This window comes from Mustela nigripes, chromosome 3, assembly GCF_022355385.1.
Source record: "Mustela nigripes isolate SB6536 chromosome 3, MUSNIG.SB6536, whole genome shotgun sequence".
In the NCBI taxonomy this organism is placed as follows: Eukaryota; Metazoa; Chordata; class Mammalia; order Carnivora; family Mustelidae; genus Mustela; species Mustela nigripes.
The window spans coordinates 95,067,824-95,080,855 of NC_081559.1; the positions used below are offsets into that span (position 1 = coordinate 95,067,824).

The window sequence follows — 13,032 nt, forward strand, 5'->3', positions numbered from 1 at the left end:
TGTTAATTAACAAGTAATAAGTGTCATCATTAAAAAGCAATTTCTTTCTAAAAATATTTTATTTATTTATTTATTTATTTATTTATTTATTGAGGTGGGGAGAGAATTAGAGCATGCAAGCAGGGGGAGCAACAGAGGGAGAAGGAATCTCAAGCAGATGCTGCACTTAGTGTGGAGCCTGCCACTGGGCTTAATCCCATTGGATTGTGACCTGACCGCAAATGAAGAGTCAGATGCTTAATCAACTGGGCCACTCAGATGCCCCTTGTGAGTTTTTTGATTACTGATTCAATTTTATTTCTTGTCGTTGGTCTATTCAGATTTTCTATTTCTTCAGATTTGCTCTTGGATGATAGTGTTTCTAGGAATTTACTTATTTCCTGTTGGCATAGTATTTTTTTGTAGTAAATTCTTAGGATCCTTTGTATTTCTGTTATATCAGTTATAACTTTTTTGATTTCTGATTTTGTGTATGTATTTATCTACTTTCTGGATGAGTCTGGCTAGAGGTTTATTGATTCTGTTTATCTTTTCAAAGAATTAGTTTTTAGTTTCATTGGTCTTTTCTATTTTTTAAAGTTTCCATGTAGGGGCGCCTGGGAGGCTCAGTGGGTTAAAGCCTCTGGCTGTGACTTAGGTCACGATCCCAGGGTCCTGGGATTGAGCCCCGCATCGGACTCTCTGCTCAGCAGGGAGTCTGCTTCCCCCCAACCCCTCTTTGCCTGCCTCTCTGCCTACTTGGGATCTCTGTCTGTCAAATAGATAAAATCTTTAAAAAAAATAAAGTTTCCATTTAATATCTTTCTGGTCTGATTTATTATTTTCTACTTCAACTAGATTTAGGCTGTTTTTTTCCTTCTTTTTCTAAATTTTATATGTAAAGTTTGAGTGTTTATTTGGGATTTTTTTCTTGCTTGTTGAGGTAGGCCTCTATCACTATGAACTTTCCTCTTAGAACTCCAGAGATTTTGGAACACTGTGTTTCCAGTTTCATTTGTCTCAAGGTATTTTTGAATTTTTTTTGTGATTTGTTTGTGGAGCTATTGGTTGTTTAGTTAGATGTTATTTAGTCTCCACGTGGTTGGTTTTTCCAGTTTTCTTCTTTTATTTGTAGTTTCATATTGTTGCAGTTGGAAAAGATGCTTGATACAATTTCAATCTTCTGAATTTATTGAGATTAATTTTGTGCCCTAACATGTGGTCTGTCCTGGAGAATGTTCCATGTGAACTTGATAAGAATGTGTACTTTGCAGTACACATCTACTCTACTCTAATACATCTACTCAGTATACATCTATTCTAATGTGTCACTTAAGGTAAATGTTTCCTTATTGATTTTCTGTCTGTCTGATTTTCTGTCTGGATTGATGTAAGCGGAACATTAAAGTCCCCTACTATTATTGTTTTGCTGTCAATTTCTCCCTTTATGTCTGTTAGTATTTGCTTTCTATATTTAGATGCTCCTAAGTTGGGAGTATAAATATTTATGAATGTTATATCCTCTTCTTGAATTGACCCCTATGTCATTGCATAATACTCCTTGTCTTCTGTTAATGTCTTTGTTTTAAAGTCTGTCTTGTATGAGTATTGCTATTCCAGGTTTCTTTTCATTTCCAGTGAATATATTGTTCTATTTCTGCTTTCAACCTGTGTGTGGCTTTAGATCTGAGGTGAATCTCTTCTAGATAGCACATAGATGGTTTTTTTGTTGTTGTTGGGGTTTTTTTGTTTTTGTTTTTGTTTTTTTAAAGAAATCCATTCAGCCACCCTATGTCTTTTGATTGGAGTATTTAGTCCATTTACATTTAATGTATTTATTGATAGGTATGTACTTATTGCCATTTTGTTAATTGTTTTCTGCTTATTTTTGTAGTTCTTCTCTGCTCTTTTCTTCTCATAATCTCTTCCCTTGTGGTTTGGTGGCCTTCTTTGGTGTTATGTTTGGGTTCCTTTCTCTCTATTTTCTGAGTGTCTGTTGTAGGGTTTTGGTTTGTAGTTACCAGGAGGCTCAAATATATTGCTCTCTATATGTAGTAGTCTGTTTTAAACTGATAGTTGTGTAAGTTCAAATGCATTCAAAAAGTGCTACATTCCCTGCCCCACAATCTTTCATGTTTTTCACATTGTATTTTACATCTTTTTATTTTGTATATCCCTTAACTACTTACTATAGTTGTAATTGATATTACTTTTTTTGTCTTTTCACCTTCATATTAGCTTCATTTAAGGGACCTATCCACTGCTTTTATTATTTTTTAATTTTTTATTTATTTTTAAAATTTCTTTTCAGTGTTCCAGAATTCACTGTTTATGTACCCACACCCAGTGCTCCATGCAATACATGCCCTCCATAATACCCACCACCAGGCTCACCCAACCTCCCACCCCGCACCCCTCCAAAACCCTCCAATTGTTTTTCAGAGTCCATAGTCTCTCATGGTTCGTCTCCCCTTCCAATTTCCCCCAACTCCCTTCTCCTCTCCATCTCCCCATGTGCTCCATGTTATTTCTTATGCTCCACAAATAAGCAAAACCAAATGATAATTGGCTTTCTCTGTTTGACTTATTTCACTCAGCATAATCTCTTCCAGTCCCTCCATGTTAATACAAAAATTGGGTATTCATCCTTTCTGATGGAGGCGTAATACTCCATAGTGTATATGGACCACATCTTCCTTATCCATTCATCCGTTGAAGGGCATCTTGGTTCTTTCCGCAGTTTGATGAGGGCCATTGCTGCTATGAACATTGGGGTACAGATGGCCCTTCTTTTCACTACATCAGGATCTTTGGGGTAAATACCCAATAGTGCAATTCCAGGGTCATAGGGAAGCTCTATTTTTAACTTTTTTTAAAATCTTTTTTTAAGATTTTATTTATTTATTTGACATACAAAGATCACAAGTAGGCAGAGAGGCAGGCAGAGAGAGGAAGGAAGTAGGCTCCCTGCTGAGCAGAGAACCCAATGCGGGGCTTGATCCCAAGATCCTGGGATCATGACCTGAGCCAAAGGCAGTGGCTTAATCCACTGAGCCACCCAGGCGCCCCATAGCTTTAACTTTTTGAGAATTCTCCACACTGTTTTCCGAAGTGGCTGTACCAACTTTCATTCCCACCAATAGTGTAAGAAGGTTCCCTTTTCTCCACATCCTCTCCAACACATGTTGTTTACTGTCTGGTAGTTTTGGCCATAATAACTGGTGTAAGGTGGTATTTCAATGTGGTTTTGATTTGAATCTCCCTGATGGCTAGTGATGATGAACATTCCTTCGTGTGTCTGCTAGCCATTTGTATGTCATCATTGAAGAAGTGTCTGTTCATGTCTTCTGACCATTTTTTGACATGAAAAAACATATCTGTTTTCTGTGTGTTGAGTTTGAATAGTTCTTTATAGATCCTGGATATCAACCCTTTGTCTGTACTATCATTTGCGAATATATTCTCCCATTCTGTGGGTTGCCTCTTTGTTTTGTTCACTGTTTCCTTTGCTGCGCGGAAGCTTTTTCTGTGGAAGCTTTTGGGACTTCATGAACTCCCAAAAATTCATTTTTGCTTTTGTTTTCTTTGCCTTTGGAGACATATCTTGAAAGAAGTTGCTGTGGCCGATGTTGAAGAGGTTACTGCCTATGTTCTCCTCTAGGATTCTGGTGGATTCCTGCCTCACATTGATATCTTTATCCATTTCGAGTTTATCTTTGTGTATGGTGTAAGAGAATGGTCAACTTTCATTCTTCTACACATAGCTGTCCAATTTTCCCAGCACCATTTATTGAAGAGACTGTCTTTTTTCCACTGGATATTTTTTCCTGCTTTGTCGAAGATTATTTGACCATAGAGTTGAGGGCCCATATCTGGGCTGTTTACTCTGTTCCACTGGTCTATGTGTCTGTTTTTATGCCAGTACCATGCTGTCTTGGTGATCACAGATTTGTAGTAAAGCTTGAAATCAGCAATGTGATGCCCCCAGTTTTGTTTTACTTTTTCAACATTTCCTTAGCAATTCGGGGTCTCTTCTGATTCCATACAAATTTTAGGATTGTTTGCTCCAGCTCTTTGAAAAATGCCAGTGGAATTGTGATCAGAATGACATTGAAAGTATAGATTGCTCTAGGCAGTATAGACATTTTAACAATGTTTATTTTTCCAATCCATGAACATGGAATGGTCTTCCATCTTTTTATGTCTTCTTCAATCTCTTTCATGAGTGTTCTGTAGTTACTTGAGTACAGATCCTTTACCTCTTTGGTTAGGTTTATTCCCAGGTATCTTATGGTTCTTGGTGCTATAGTAAATGGAATCGATTCTCTAATTTCCCTTTCTGTATTTTCACTGTTAGTGTATAAGAAAGCCACTGATTTCTGTACATTGATTTTGTATCCTGCCACATTACTGAATTGCTCTATGAGTTTTAGTAGTTTGGGGGTGGAGTCTTTTGGGTTTTCCATATAAAGTATCATGTCATCTGCAAAGAGAGAGAGTTTGACTTCTTCATTGCCAATTTGAATACATTTTATTTCTTTTGGCTATCTGATTGTTGTTGCTAAGACTTCTAATGCTGTGTTGAAAAAGAGTGGTGAGAGTGGGCATCCTTGTCGTGTTCCTGATCTCAAAGGGAAGGCTGTCAGCTTTTTCACATTGAGGATGTTATTCACTGTGGATTCTTCATAGATAGATTTGATGAAGTTGAGGAGTGTTCCCTCTATCCCTATACTTTGAAACATTTTAATCAGAAATGGATGTTGGATTTTGTCAAATGCTTTTTCTGCACCAAATTGAGAGGACCATGTGGTTCTTCTCTCTTATTGATTCGTTCCATCACATTGATTGATTTGCAAATGTTGAACTACCCTTGCAACCCAGGGATAAATCCCACCTGGTAATGGTGGATAATCTCTTTAATGTACTGTTATATACCATGACCAGGTGGGATTTATCTCCCAGATGCCTTTAGTCTTTATTTGCCTTTACCAGTGAGATTTGTTTTTCTTTCATTTATTATTATTTTTTTAAAATTCTAGATATGGTCTTTTCTTTTCTGCTTAAGAAGATTTTAACATTTCTTGTAAGTCCAGTTTAGTGGTGATGAACCCCTTTAGTTCTTGCTTGTCTGAGAAATTCTTTATCTCTCATTTCTGAATGATAACCTGGTAGGGTAGAGTATTTTTGGTTGTGTGTTTTTCCCATTCAGAATTTTACATATACTCTGCTGCTGTCTTCTGGCCTGTAGCTTCTGCTAATAAATCAGCTGATAGTTTGATGACGTTACCCTTGCATGTGAGTATTTGTTTTTCTCTTGCCTCCTTTAAGAGTCTCTCTTTGTCTTTAACTCTTGCCCTTTTAATTATAGCATGTTTTGGTATGGATATTTTTGGGTTCATCTTGTTTATGACTCTGTGCTTTCTGGACCTAGATGTCTATTCCCTTTCCCAGATTAGGGAATTTTTCAGCCATTTATTTCTTCAAGTAAGTTTTCTGCCCCTTTCTCTTTCTTCTCCTTCTAGAAACCCTATAATAGGAATATTATTATGCTTGATGTTATCCCAGAGGTCTCCTAAACTAACCTCATTTTTAAAATTATTTTTTCCTTTTGCTGTTCTGATTGGGTAATCAGGTGATTTCCACTCTTCTGCCTTCCAGATCACTGATCCATTCTTCTTTATCATCTAATCTCCTGTTGATTCCCTCTTGTGTATTTTTTATTTCAGTTACTGTATTCTTCAGCTCTGATTGGTTCTTCCTTATATTCTCCAACTCTTTGTTGATGTTCTTACTGTATTCCTCCATTCTCCTCCTGAATTTGGTGAAGATCTTTATTACCATTGTTTTAAACTGTTTACGGGTAAATTATATCTTTGTTTCATTGCTTTTTCCCTGGTGTTTTATTTTGTTCTTTCATCTTTGAAACTTATTTACCTTTGTTTCCTTATTTTGTTTGACTTTCTGTGTTTGTTTCTATGAATTAAGTGGAACAGCTTCTTCTCTTGGTTTTGAAGAAGTGACAGTGTATAGGAGCATCCTTGTGTAGACTGCATGTACCCCAAAGCTTTAGCTGGCTGGCTGGAGCTGGAGTGGGTACAGGCCAGTGGAGTTTTGGCAAATGCAGTATTAGAACTACCTTGGCAGGACAGCTAGAGCAGACTTAGGCCAAGGTCCTGGGTATACTATGCTAAGGTTGCCTTGGCAGAATGGTTAGAGCTGAAGCAGATGCAGGACAGGGTATTCCAGGGTATGCTTTGCCAGGGACACCTTGGCAGATCAGCTGAAACTGGTATACATATGGTCCAGGGGGTCCTGGAGTGCTTCACACCACTGTCACCCTGGTGAGATGAGTTAGTGTGGACCTGTGATAGAAGAGCTTTCCCAGAACTTGCCACACTTGTCAAGGGCTTACCTGGATAAGGTGGCTGGAGCTGAAGTGAGCATAGGCTAGGGTGGGAGGTTCTGGATTATGCCATGCCTGGGTCATCTTGGTTGGATGGCTGTGTTGGGCAAGGCCAGGAGAGTCCTGAAACATGCTGCATTGCATCTGCACTGGAAAGATGGTTGGAATTGGGGCAGGGAGGCTCAGTGTATGCCATAACAGGTCTATCTTTGGGGACTAACTCATATGGGCTAGGGACCTGGAGCTTACTTGTGTGGCCTTAGCAGACCAGCTAGTGTGCCTGGAGCTTGGTCTTGTCCACAATATCAAAGTGGAGAGGGGATGTAAAAAAAATGGTGTGTGCTGGTGCTTCTGACCCTGGAAAGAGTTGCAACATTTTCCTGCCCATTTGGTGATGCTCTAGTGTTGCAACATTTTCCTGCCCATTTGGTGATGCTCTAGTGTTAGTAAATGGTTTTCTTTCTCTTATAGTTATCTAAGTTATCTATAGTCTAGTTATCTTTTAAAATGTTATTCTTCCACTGTGCCTCAGGGTGCCTTAGTCTACACAGAGGCCCCTTAATGATATCCCTTCCTACTCAGGTTGCCATTTCATTGATGGGATTCTCATTGCTGTGTCTCAGTCTCTCCTACTTTTCTCTGTGTGGGCCCTTTATTATTTCTTGTGCAGAAGCTGTCCATTCAGCCCTCATATCTTCCTCTGGAGGAATCATTCTATACAAAGGTATGGATTTGGTGTGTCCATAGGAGGTGAATTCAAGGTTTTTCTGTGCCACCAACTTTGACTATCCTCTCCATGAACTCTGGAGGCAGTTGTAGGAAGAGCTGTTAGCTTTCAGGGGCATGTTTCCTTTTTTTCCTGAAAAGTAATTTCTGGCATTCACTATTCTAATTATTGAAACATTGATGGAAATGCTGATCTTAGAAGCACTTGTTGTGGTTCTTCTGATATAAAGCTCAACTGATCAACCATAGAACACATTTTCTTGATTTGGACAGCTAATAGATTTAGAGATGATGTTTGAACTAACTAGCACATATGTAATCACACCTGCTCTATGAGGAAATATTTAAAGCAACTTATAGACACAGTAGCATGTTTCTGGAGTTATCAAGGATATCTCTCTTTCATCTTATTTTATTGCTCCTTCCTTTCCCCTATGTTCATCTGTTTCTTAAGTTCCACATATGAGTAGAATCATATGATACTTATTTTTTCTGACTTATTTCACTTAGGATAATACACTAGTATTACTAGTGTACTAGTATTACTAGTATTATATCATAATACGCTAGTAGTAGTTCCATCTGCATTGCTGCAAATGGTAAGATTCATTCTTTTTGATGACCAAGTGATAGTCCATTGTATACATATACCACATCTTCTTTATCCATTCAGGAGTTGATGGACATTTGGGTTCATTCCATAATTTGGCTGTTGTTGATAGTGCTGCTATAAGAAATATCTCTTTCAGGAGCTCTCTCCTGCTATTTCCAAAGTCCCTACTTCCTGGACTTCTAGAATAGTCTTGGCCAAAATTTCTCTATGACCTCCATGCCATACTTAGTTACTGGCCTTGAGGCAATATTGCCCCTCAAGCTACCACTTATGCTACTCTTGTGCAGATTAGAAAGATGTACCCTTCCCTCCAACTGGATGTAGCCTGTGCCAGAGTACTTGACTAAATGAACAGAGAAGGCTAGATTTTTGTACCCACACCCTCCTTTGGTCAAGTGTTCTTGTGTCACATGGAGGAAGTGCCTTGACTATTCAAGTATAGACTCCTATAAAACCTGTCACAAAATAGTCCATTTTCCCTTTTCCCTCAGCTCCTCATCTTTTATAAGCAATTGTCCATCTTTAAAGCACACACATATACACACCTTAATAAAACATAGAAAAATAACTGTTCATCTCCTCAGGGACAAACATTCAGGCGAATGCTAACATTAGTTTATAGACAGACAAGAAAAAAATGTGCTTTCCCTCCGTCACTATGCCCTCAAATTCCCCCACTCCCTCAAAAAGCAAACTGGAAAATTCAGAGAGAGACAATTTAGTCTTGAAACTATTTATATGATTAAAATTTATGTGATTAGACATTGACTTCAAGTAGTATATCAGTTAGGATTCTTCTAGTAGCAATGAGTAGGAAATTCAAAATGGCTACAACTGTAAGGAAAATACATTATCTTATTTAGCAAAAAGTCCCGAGGTATGGTAGCTGCTGGGCTAATGAGTCCAATGTCTCAAACAATGTCAAAATCCCAGATTCATCTTCCCACTTTGTAGTCCTCATCATATCTCCGTATCACCCTCCCTGTCACAAAATGACTGCCATGGTTCCAGGCTTCATCCAAGGACATGCAAATGCCTGGGAAAATAAGAGGAACTTTTTGTTTAACGGGCTTTTTTGTTTAATCAGTGAAGAAGTCTCTTTCCTGAATCCTCTCTCCCCCCAGCACATTACCCTTCCATCTCTTTGCCACAACTATGTTTCAAGTCCACATCCAAACCAATGACTGTGTGAGATATACATGCACCAAGACTGGCCTTGGACACAACTGCTATTTGCCCCTGGAGTTGAGACAGAAAGAATGAAGGGTCTTTGTGCAGGTGCACAGAGTGTGAGACACACGTGTTCAAGGAAGTGAATAGAGTTCAGAACAGCTGATGGGGAGCATTCAAAGGAAGGATGCAGGGGCATAGCACCACATGTGGAGGACTTGGCCTTTATCTTTCCTGTCACACCCTATGCATTTAATACTCATTTGTAGGAATTACTTTGAAACTACATCTCTACTTTAAATTGAAATTGTTTTTTATTCACCACTGCTGTCCTCTGTGTGTCTTTAAGGATGCCTAAATAGAAAAGGAGGAGATTGCTTATCTCATGCTTTCCCATTTCCTCTGGGGAGGACTCTCTTGGCAAGATTATCTGTGGAAATCATTTATAATAGCAGGGCTGGTGTTTCTCCCAGGACCCGCATGTACAATTCTTCAGACAGCCTCACCTGGACTCAATCCTAGGACACTCCTCAGAACACTGGACAGGAACTTCTTTTCTATACATAGGCCACTCACACAGCTCCCTCCTACTGACTTTTGCTGTTGAGGCAACTTTGGAGAGCATCTGTATATTCCCCCAAAGAGAGTTACTCACATTCTCCCAAATTAATGTTTTGCCCCAGGTCATTTTTATTTTGAAACCATTTTAGGCCCTGAACTGAGACTTTAAGTCTTTGCACTTCATATCACATCTATTTTAGTATCAACTGCAAATGTCAAGGTAATGACGTGTGATTCCTTTTCTGGAGCACCATTGAAGATGCTAAAGGAGAAGTGTGTCACCAGATAACCTTCTGAGGTGGCCAAGAGGAACCTACAGAGGGGAAGTCCTTATCTCTACAAGGCTGGCCTCAGTGAAAGGGATGGAAGGAATGTTTGCTGTGACCCTGTATAAGCCAGGGGTTTTGCAGACATTTTGTTTAGTCTTGCCCTCACAGACATAACAGGTGGGTTTTATCATCCCCATTTTGCAGGTGTGGAAACTGGGTCTGGAAGAGACAAAGTAACTTATTCCAGGTGGGGTTTGAACACAGGTGTGCTGCCTCTGCAATTTAAGCTTTTACCAGTGCATCATGCCAGGTTCTTGGCAGGGCTAGTGACATTTAATGTCCTAAAGACAATGTGATAAGAGATGAAAACCGTGGGGCGCCTGGGTGGCTCAGTGGGTTAAAGCCTCTGCCTTTGGCTCAGGTCATGATCTCAGGGTCCTGGGATTGAGCATCAGGCTCCCTGCTCAGTAGGGAGCCTGCTTCCCCCCACCCACCCACCTGCCTCTCTGCCTATTTGTGATCTCTCTGTCAAATAAATGAATAAAACCTTAAAAAAAAGAAAGAGAGAGAGAGAGAGAGATGAAAACTGTGGTTCTGGGGCCCCAGTGGTCATACCACAGTTTCATCTTGTCCGGGAGGAGGGGCCAGGGGGCAGGGAAGGTGAGATTTTGCCCCACACTCCCTGTTCCTTTTGCCATTCCATATCTAGAGCAGATGCTCCCTGGGGACTCTCTTTGGGCCTCAAATTTTCAAAGAAATTCAGGAGAAAGGCAGGCAGGCCATTAGTTCTGAGCCACATACCAGGTCTGAAATAGAAAGGTGACAGTTCCCCTCTGAATAAGATGTTCTGGGAGCTGAAAAGACAAAATGAATTCCCTAGGGTTATCCCCCCTGCCTTTTGTCTGAGACAATTTTCTCTTTCCACTGTGAAACCGCGGCTCAATAACCTTTCCTGAACCTCCCAGTTTAGGTAAAGAAGTAAATTCCCTGCTGCCACAGAAACAGCCTCTGACTTAGCCAGCTACGGTGTAGGGTAGAGGCTCCGTGGTGAGGCATATTACGTAAAAGACGGTCATACCAACCAAGTGCCCATTTATGTGTTTATTCACCAGGTGCCAGAGGTGCATGTGAGAAAACCAGGCTGCCTTGTCTGCTCAACAGATGGCAGGGCCGAGTGGTTGCACAGCTCAGGAGGAGGCACTGGCCATCTTTTTGCAAAATGCAGCATCCCTGGGCAGAAAGCCTGCATTCGCGATGGTGACGATAATTTCATGGATGGGTATTCATTTGGTGAGCTTTCTCAGGGACCCTTCATTTTCTTTCTCGTATTTCTTTACAAAGTAAAAAAAAGCAAAAATCAATGAATACTTTTTGGGCATTTTGTAACATGCAGATGTATGCTTTACATCAGCAAGAGCCTGAAAGGAAAGTATGTCAAATGGCTAAGAGTGATTATTTACAGTTAATGAGCTTATAGGTCTTTTGTTTTTGATGTCGATTTTCTATAAACTGAACATGGAATACTTTCCCATTAAAGATAGAAATTCTTTTATAAATCAAAGAAAGAATAAGGAATATAGTCCGTCTCCATCTCAAGTCACCCACATAGAAGGGCGGGAGCGATGGAATCTGATTTCAAGCTCTATCTTTGCCAACAAGTGGTCCAGTGTTCAATCTCGTATCTTTAAATGCCATTTCTCTGATCCCCATTTTTATCTGTGATTGGCCTTCTTTCCTGAATTCGAGATGTGGATTTACAGATTCCCAGTCAACAGCTCCCCTTGAATGTCTGATAGAATCTCCAAATTCACATTTCCAGAACTGAAAGCATTATCCCCTGCAAGTCAACTACTCTTCAAAACCTGCTTCTCTAATAATGGCAGTTTCATCTTTCCAACTGCTCTGGCCAAAATCCTTAGACTCATTCTTGACTTATCAGTTTCTCTCACATCCTACAAACAGTCTGTCTGTAAATCTGGCTTAGTATATATGTCACATCCTGTCATATCATAAAAGCAAATCACTTCTCTTCACCTGCACTGGTAGTGCCATGAACATGCTACCAACTCTATAATGCCCAGATTCCCACAGTAGCTTCCTGGTTTCTTGCTTGCATTTGATCAGGATTTTGGTAAGATAGATCCTGTTACTGTCTCTGCATAAATTCCTCTAGAAGCTCCATCTCACTCCAGGGTAAAGGCAGCCCTTACAATAGGCTGGAAGACCCTATAACATGTTTCCCTCCTGACTCTCCCTTACCTTCTCCAGCCACACGTGTCACTGTCTGCTCCATGAATGTGGCAGATGCACTGTGGCCACAGGATCTTTGCATTTGCTGTCTCTTCTGCCTGGAGCACTCTTCCCACAGATGTCAGTATGGCCTCTCCCTTGCCTCCTCCACATCCTCACACCCTTTCCCAGTGTCCCTTTCCCAGGGGTGGGGCTTCCTGATTTTAAAGCCCTCACCTCAGTCTCAAATCTTCTTTACCTCATTCCTATTCATGCACTCTCTATATATAGACTGGCCATCATCTAACATTTTATTTACTTACAGATGCTGTTTATTGTCTCCCCTGAACCGGCTGGAATGTGAACTCCATGAGGAATTGTATGTCTGCTTTCATGGCTGTATCCTCAGTTTCTTGGAGCAGAGTAGGCAGCAGCTGACAGAAGGCACTTGTGGTAGGCAGAACAAGGGCCCCCAGAGTTGTCCAAGTGCTGATCTCTGAAACTGACTATGTTACCTTACCTGGTCTTCTGCTTCTTGGGCTTTGCTGATGTGATTAAATTAAGGGTTTTGAGATGGGGAAATCTTCCTGGATTATCTGGGTCAATATAATCATGAGGGACCATAAAGGTGAGGAAGCAGGAGGGCAGAGTTGAAGAGGATGCGATGATGGAAGCAGAGGTGGGAATGATGCAATTGCTGGAAGGGTCCATGAGCCAAGGAATGTGGACACCTCCCAAAGCTGAGATAGGCAAGGAAATGGTTTTTCCTTTGGAGGCTCCAGAAGGACTACTAACCTGGCACCCTATTTTAGACTTCTGACCTCCAGAACTATAAGAAAATAAATTTGTGTTGCTTTAAGCCACTGAGTTTGTGGTAATTTGTACACCAGCAATAGGAAACTAATAAGCACTCAAAAACATCTGCTGAAGAAATGCAGGAACGGGCAGGGCTTCCATTTATTTGTGAAATGGGAGGCTTGGACTTAGCTAATGACCTCTAGTGCAGAATTTTAAAAAAGATTTTATTTATTTATTTGACAGAGAGATCACAAATAGGCAGAGAGGCAGGCAGAGAGAGAGAG

At 40.3% G+C, this 13,032-nt stretch overlaps 1 long non-coding RNA gene across 1 annotated transcript in view; it reads left to right on the plus strand.

Annotated features, from left to right (window-relative positions):
* LOC132013933 (uncharacterized) overlaps positions 1-12,807 on the plus strand; it is a 153,944-nt gene extending 141,137 nt beyond the window's left edge. The window contains exons 3-4 of the long non-coding RNA XR_009403173.1: positions 10,834-11,011; positions 12,276-12,807. This is a non-coding gene — a long non-coding RNA (uncharacterized LOC132013933). The remainder of the gene's footprint in view (positions 1-10,833; positions 11,012-12,275) is intronic.
* Positions 12,808-13,032: the final 225 nt, after the last annotated feature.